The sequence below is a fragment of the Amphiura filiformis genome, chromosome 12, assembly GCF_039555335.1.
Source record: "Amphiura filiformis chromosome 12, Afil_fr2py, whole genome shotgun sequence".
Taxonomy (NCBI): Eukaryota; Metazoa; Echinodermata; class Ophiuroidea; order Amphilepidida; family Amphiuridae; genus Amphiura; species Amphiura filiformis.
Window position 1 is genome coordinate 29,767,506 of NC_092639.1, and position 8,107 is coordinate 29,775,612.

Consider the following 8,107-nt stretch of genomic DNA (forward strand, 5'->3'; position numbering starts at 1 on the left):
ACAGGGTGTTGTCCCTGGTCCAAATCTGTCTGTTTACGCTGCTACATAAGTTAATAATATATAAACACGCGTTGAAAATGTTTTGCTTTTTAGATTCTTGAGCGCTTGGGCAAAAAAACAAATGGGTCAACAATTCACAACTTCCGAAACCGAGCCCAAACAAAAGTATGGGTTATAGGGATAGGGCTGATAAAGGACATGTTTAAAAAGGGCCCAGTACTGCTCCTTGTCCATGGACCCTAAGGCTCTTGCTACGTCCCTGCGGTTACTTGATTTTGATTTTCGCGTTCAATAATACGAGTATGATAGGCATAGGTCTCTATCTGCTGCCATACTGCAGTTACTGTCCGTTTTCTTATACACAATACACAGAGCTCTCACAATTGACGCGTGACCTCCACAAGTAGTGTATGTTAGAAGTATAGGCATTTGCCTAGTTAACGTCGCTGTGTGAAAATAATAACCTGCCAATATTTAAAGTATTCTCTGAATTTCTAGAAAATATAGTTTTGTAACATGTCCTACATTTTTAGCTAATTTAGGTGTTTGGAAATAGTCGCACTTTGGTGTTTTAGTGTATGTTATAGGTAATAGGACATTGCCTAGTTAACGTCACTGTGTGAAAAATAACCGGCCAATATTTAAAGTATTCTCTGAAATTCTAGAAAATATAGTTTTGTAACATGTCCTAAATATTTAGCTAATTTAGGTGTTTGGAAATAGTCGCACTTTTGTGTTTTAGGAAGGATATGTAAACGAAAGATAACACCAAAAAATATGAAGAAATTATTTCCAAACCGTGTTAAGTCTGCAAACCACCATGCTTCTCATTTTCAAGAACGCTGGTTAACAATAAGCAGAGTATTGTCTCATTTCGTAAACAAAAGCCCACATAGAATTGTTCTCTAGCGTTCGCTTTATAATCGTTCACCCAACTGAAACTATAATACCAGCTCATTGCTCCATTGCACAGGTAAAGCAGAAACATATGTTGTGTGGATTTAACCAGAGAAGATATGATTTAATCAGTTGAGCTGTTTTCAATGACTGTTATCTTGGTTTAATAGCTTTTAATGGGGTTTAAGTCCTGCAAAGGTCGTGGTGAATAGCAAAGGTTGTGGTGACATGACTGCATCATGCATGGGTTTTTTGGCACCGAGTATTTAGAAGCGAATTTTGGAGTAAACTTGAGGGGTGGGGGGGGGTTACAGGACTTTGGCATTTTTCATACGCAATATATATGCCTGATCAATCCATAACCCAGAGCCGGAACCTCACGCGAGACTGTGTGACAGTGTAGGACTATATAGCAAAAACTTATTTTAGAGTAGTGAACCCTAATTACTGCTGAAAGGACTATAGCGGACCTTAGGACTAGCCGATGTATAGACGAATCCAATTTCACGCATTCTTTCACCTCAATGGCAGCCATAGCTGGGTCCCCGTCGGCTCCATCTCACCTAAAATGTGAAATGAGGCGGCCTTGGAGGGTATTTTAAACTGCATTCTATCACCCGTGTGGGTTACACGTAGACAAAAGAATGATGACAGTTTACAACACAAAAGAATCTAACATCGAATTTAAAGCCGGTTTAATCCACCCAATTGGGCAGTGGCAGCACCAGTTTGGTGCTGCCGGGACCCAGTAATGGCCGACCAAATCCTGACCATGACTTGGCTCGTTGGATTCGTCTATAGACAATGTCATCTTCGATATGAGTTGTCATTTAGGGGTCAAAAGTTTGAAAACAAACAATAACAATGGCAAGTGGGGGATTCATCGTGGGGTCGCAAGCTTATTTGAACCCCCCCAGCGTACCGTTACACATCGTGTCACATCGGTTTATCCATTCTCCTGATCAAACCAATCGGATGAGATGTTGAAAATGACAGATGGTTACAGTTTGGTTTCATCCAGGCCCATTTGGCTAATATTCCAGTTGAAATCCACACACCACCTATGGAAGATATGGCCTTAATCTCCCACACAGGGGGTGTAGATTTCAAATGGAGTCACCCATTCATGTAACCCTATTTGAAATACACATTCCCTGTGTGGAAGGTTAATGTGATGCCTTCCATAGGGTATGTATGGATTTTAACTGGAATAGCCCATTATGGATGTTTATAACACAAACAGCATAATTTTTATAATAGGTTTTCTTTAAAAATGTGCACGAGCGTGTTTTTTTTTCAAACTCGATTTCACAAGGGATTTTTTTTCGAGACACTGTATTACCACATTGTTAAAGTTTTGTACTTTAAATTGGTATATTTTTGCATTGTCTCGTTGTCTTTAAATTGATTATACCATACGTGTTTGCGTTGTTTAAGCCTATTATTTATTGAAAATTGCATATTCCACAATAATGTTTCCAATAAATTCATTGCTGTGTTATGTTAGCAGTCAATTCTCGCTATTCGCAATAAGGGCGCCGCCAGCGGTTTGCGATGTAATCGTGATGTATCATGGGAAAATCGTGATGTATCATGGGAAAAGGTCGACATCAAGTCCGCGCAATACGAATATTACCATGCTATTACATAGGAACACGTGACAATATTTTTAGTTTGTCAATATAACGGTATTACACGCAAATCGATAGAGAAAAATTAATTGTGCACATTTCAAATCACATTATTAGGCCTAAGTATTATTGAGTATCGATTCGCGTGTAACACCTTTATTTTGACAAACTAAATATTGTCACGTGTTCCTATGTAATAGCATGGTAATATTCGTATTGCGCGGACTTGGATATCGACCTTTTCCCATGATAGCCTACATCACGATTACATCGCAAACCGCTGGCGGCGCCCTTATTGCGAATAGCGAGAATTAACTGACTAATTGTGATTAGTACAACATAAGTTCAGTCATTATTCACGAGCTTCAGAAATGCGTTATCAAAACGTCGGTCAAAACACAGTGATTTTGGTCATTTTTATGAAAATTGGCCCAACGGCTTTAAATATCAAGTTCGTCACGTACATCAAGTAAGAAAGCTCAACCATACTTAATTAATAATAAATAACATTAATTTGTTAAATTAATTAATTGACCTATGTCTAAAATCCCGTAAGAATCCAATATCTTCCGTTTCACAAACTGACGCACGATCGACATACGCCACTCTGTGAAACGGCAAAAGTCGGATTTGATTACATTTAGGCACAACGTAAGTCAATAATGTAGCGTAGGCCTATACTTCAGAAACGAGTCGAAAACCTCAAAACTTCCGTTTCACATGACATGACGGATGATGTGGCGTAAGATACAAAAACACAAGTCCAGTGAAAGTCCGATATGCTCCGCTTCACATAGTGGCGTACGTGCGACTTACGCTTGAAAAAACCTGCCGAACCCCCAAAATCTTCCGTTTCACATATTGGCGTATACCGGTAAATTTAGAGCTAGATACATCATGTAACAAGAAATGTCTTTAAAAAAGACAATGCCTCCAAGATACCATTGGACACCTTTTGTTATTAGTTAAGGAGATACTTATAATGCTAGCTTTAAGGTACCGCTATTGGGTATTCAACAAAAGTTGTTCTTCCTTGGGGCCGTGCATAAACAAACATACATGTACAAAATAACAAACAATTACAAAAGCTTATATTATCTAGACTTAAAGGAGGATTTCGTGATCCTAGCATCCTCTTTTTATGACATGTTTCAGTAGATATCCACGAAAAAAGCTTATTTCCAAAATTTCAGTTGATTCCGATTTTGCGTTTGCGAGTTAGGCTATGCATGATTTATGTATTACACTGCTCCATAGACAATGCGTTGTAATTTCGTTCTGGTGCATCAGAACGAAATTCAAATTTGGTGATATTTTTGCTAAACGAATTAATCTGCAAGAAATATTTGGTACATAAACATTAAAGCCTTAATGTACGATCTTTTTAAATTTTTAGATTTTTCTTTTTTTCTTCTAAAATGATAATATGCAATCATTATGAAAGTTCCCAATACATTTGGACGCGAAAAACATTGGGAATTTGCAAAGAAACAACATCATAAACTTCACCTCTATCACTCGAAACATCTCGCACTATTTGGATCAGGACAGCGAGTGCGGCCTCAGAGTTAGTCTCCTACGCGGCCAGTTTGGTTACTCAACTTATTTTGGGAAAAGTGGGGGGATGAGGCTGTGGATCACGAAATGCCCCTTTAATACACATACAAAATGTATTACAAACTGAAAATTATTAATTGTCAAAAGCCAAAATGATACTTATGGTTACATACTTAGGCCTACCATGCTTACAGGCATGGCTTTATGATTTTTTAAGATTATTTTTGAAAGTATACAATGTTGGAGATTTTTGGATATTATTTTCTAGTTCATTCCAGCTTACAGCACCTCTATATGACAGACTGCGCTTTTTGTACTCTGTTCTTGGCAGGGGAATAGTTACATTACTTTGGCTTTGACGAAAATGATAGCTATTGTTTACATGACTGAAAATATGACTCAAATAAGGAGGTGCAAGATGATTTAAGATTTTGTAGGTTAAAATTAAACAATTTATGATGAACAGAAATAAATAATCCATTCTACTTTCTAGTCATAAACCGGCACGGATCTCACTGTTTAGTGTCATGTATGGTCACTGATGGTATATGGTCTGAGTTTGCAATATTGAAATTGTTATTGAAATCAGTTTGCTAGCCCCGGGCCTAGCCCTAGACTAGTCATGATGCTAGCATAGGCCTTCAAAACGTTTTGAAGGCCTATGCTAGCATCATGCACTCAGTCATGCACTACACATAATTGTGCGACATACAATGTAGATTTGACACGGGTTCTGTTTTGTATTTTAATTGAGGTCAAACTCATGAACTTACCATTTAAATGTTGATATCAAGATGAACAGAAATAAATAATCCATTCTACTTTCTAGTCATAAACTGGCACGGATCTCACTGTTTAGTGTAATGTATGGTCACTGATGGTCATGAGTTTGCAATATTGAAATTGTTATTGAAATCAGTTTCTTCCAAGTTCAAGATAAAAGTAACATGATTGTATTGAAATGTAAGTTATAAACATTCTTCCTGCTGTCCAGCAGGTATGAACTATTATTATGATGTAGACACGATGATGCGGCCTAGTCGAGCCTAGCATGCTAGCCTGCATGTCAGTCGGTCTGCTGACTCGCCGCAAAAATACCTCCAATTTTGCACAAAACAATCCATGATGTCAAATTATCACATCCAAAGTGTCGCCATGAACGTCAGCTTCAACTTCTCCAGCCAAAGTTTTTCCATTGATAATAAGGTTTCATGTAATCATGAAATTAAACCTTGTTTAATGTGTATTCCCATTGCCACACACAGCATAACGGTTGTCCGACTTGATTTTTACGATATTGCTGATGTGATGAGGCAACAATCCATAATTAAATACCGAATTAAAAAAATACTAGTTTGCGTCTGACGTCAGGACAAAGGCGCGCCGAGATTGGTTGCTGACCTGCGAAGTATGGTATTATTGGTCTGGTTGACAGGACGGCATACGCAAGCTAGTCTTTTTAATTCGGTCTCCAATTATAGAATATATGAGTTTAAAAAAATTCTAATGCATAATTCATGAGCTTGATAGACCCGCACCATTGGCGCCACGTGCTAGGTGTTTCTAGAATCCCTATAGAATAGGATTAATTTTAATGCTAATTTATTGCACATGCTGAGGAAGCGTGATTACCTTTTTGAACATTCGGAAATGGCGATAGGCGAATTTATGTATGGCGCAAAGAGGTGGGGGATATATATTGGGCTCTCGATATTGGGCGGAAATTAGAGTACTTGTCAGAATATAAATTTGTACAATCGGCCTACATGCCGCGCAATGTGCGGCATTTTAGGTGTAAATTTCAAAGCAAACTACCTTCCTGCGGAGGCAGAAAAAGTATTCCTTTTTAACTATAAACATATGTAAAAAGTATCACTAACAGTTTGAAGGTGCTCGAAACCCAGATGGGTAGAGCTGTAATACAATTATTGATATGGTTTACACAACACTGTGTTTCATACCCTGCAATCTTCAGGTGACTGATTTATAGCTAAGCATGTTTAAAACTACTTCTTTTTAACACGGCATGCTGGCCTGTTGCCATGCCGACATTAAGGTCATGAAGGTCAGCTACTGTTGCATGCCAAACATGCGCAGCATGATGCGCAGCGTTAATATAACATCCCATAATGCGCGCATTAACAAAAGCAATGAAAGCAAAACACCTTAGACAAGAAATATCTTTAAAAAAGACAATGCCTCCAAGATACCAGTGTGCACCTTTTGTTATTAGTTAAGGAGACACTTATAATGCTAGCTTTAAGGTAACGCTATTGGATATAGATTTTTGTCTGATTGAAATATGTGAGTCCATTCTCTCCTGATTACAAGACTGAAAATTTTATTTTAATCGGATATTCGGTTACCAAAATATATGGCCTGTCAAAATGGCGCGAAACCAAGAAGTTGGCAACAAATTTCTTTTATTTTTGTTATGTAATGTTGTCAGGTAGGCCTTATTTTCTAATTATATATGCAAGAATTGTACAAAGTAAAATGTTCAGATCGGCTACAAAATAAGATATAAAACCCATGGATGCCTTTTTCCATGCAAATTTTCATTTGCATAATTAATTAGGGCCCTAATCAACTTTTCTAATAAGTGGCCCTAATTAATTATGCAAATTGAAATTTGCCAAAACGCAACCGTAATTTTGTAGTACAGTGTGTGTTCTACCCATGTACCATGCCTCAGTACTATAGCTCTTTTAGGGCCTAATCGTATCTGAAATCTTTACTTTGCATAATTCATGCATGTAATTAGAAAATCATCTGGCAACTGGACTTGTCAAAATATAGAAAATAAAAAGAAAGTTGTTGCCAATTTTTTGTTTTGGTTTCGCGCCATTTTGACAGGCCATATCTCAAGAACCGAATGTAATCTACAGGGCATAAGCTTTAACATATTATTTAAATAGAAATAAAATCTAAATTTGTGCATTAGCCAATAGGGCCACGGTCACCTAAAGCCATCTTGCAATCTTGCAGATAATTCTTATGTATGAAATAGACCTTCAAACTTTCAGATATGAAGAGTTCCAGATGCAGGCAGCCGTTTCTGTTTTTTTAAATAGGCCTATATGCCCAAGTTGTATCAAGAGTCATTTCTCGTGGATTTTTTGACTGAAAATTACGATTGTAACGTTTCAGAGTAACAAATTTTCGTATCGGATTTTTTTATGCTTGTTTATTATATTTTGTATTCAGGACTAAAATAATATTAATATTATTATATTTAGGGGGGTCTTTTTATAGGCCATTACTCTTTTGTATGTGTAATTGAATAAAAAATCAAAAGCATTATTGTTTTGTTTTGTTTCCTTCATTTGTGCTTTGTCTTGCATCGAAAGGGCCAATATCAACACCTTGTTTGTAAGAAATAAGTATTGTGTGGGGAAAGATGATTATCCACGACACTGAAATAAAGAAACCCTCACACCAATTTTGGACCTCTTGTCAGTCATTCAGAAAGAACGCATAATTTATTCGTGCAATGCTTTGAGAAAATTCATTGGAATCAGCCAGCTAATATTTATTGATTTATGGTCAACTTTTTCGCTCGCGGTAATTACCCGACCGAGCCTCCCAAACAATTACTTCGAAAGCCAGTTGCGCCTATAAACCAAAAGTTCCCTTAACCGGGAATGCACTATCTAACGATAGAGAAAATATAAAGACTCCATCTAACAATGGATAGAATATAAAGACTGCATCTAACGATGACAATATAAAAAGCCGCGGACTTACATATATCAAAAGAAATTAAATGGCTGACCCCTTTCTCATTTTCATATTATATTCATATTTAGATTACATGGTGGGCATCAGTAGAAACCAACGCCAAATCTTCTAGTAGGCAAATACCCCGAAGATTGGAAAGACTAAATAGAATTTATTAATGTAATATATGTATAATTATGTACATTAAATTGATCATTTTAGAAAAATGATCCAAAAAACTGTCCCAGATTCCTTGACACACATTGTCATGCTTTGAAAGCTTATGATATCGTATACATCAC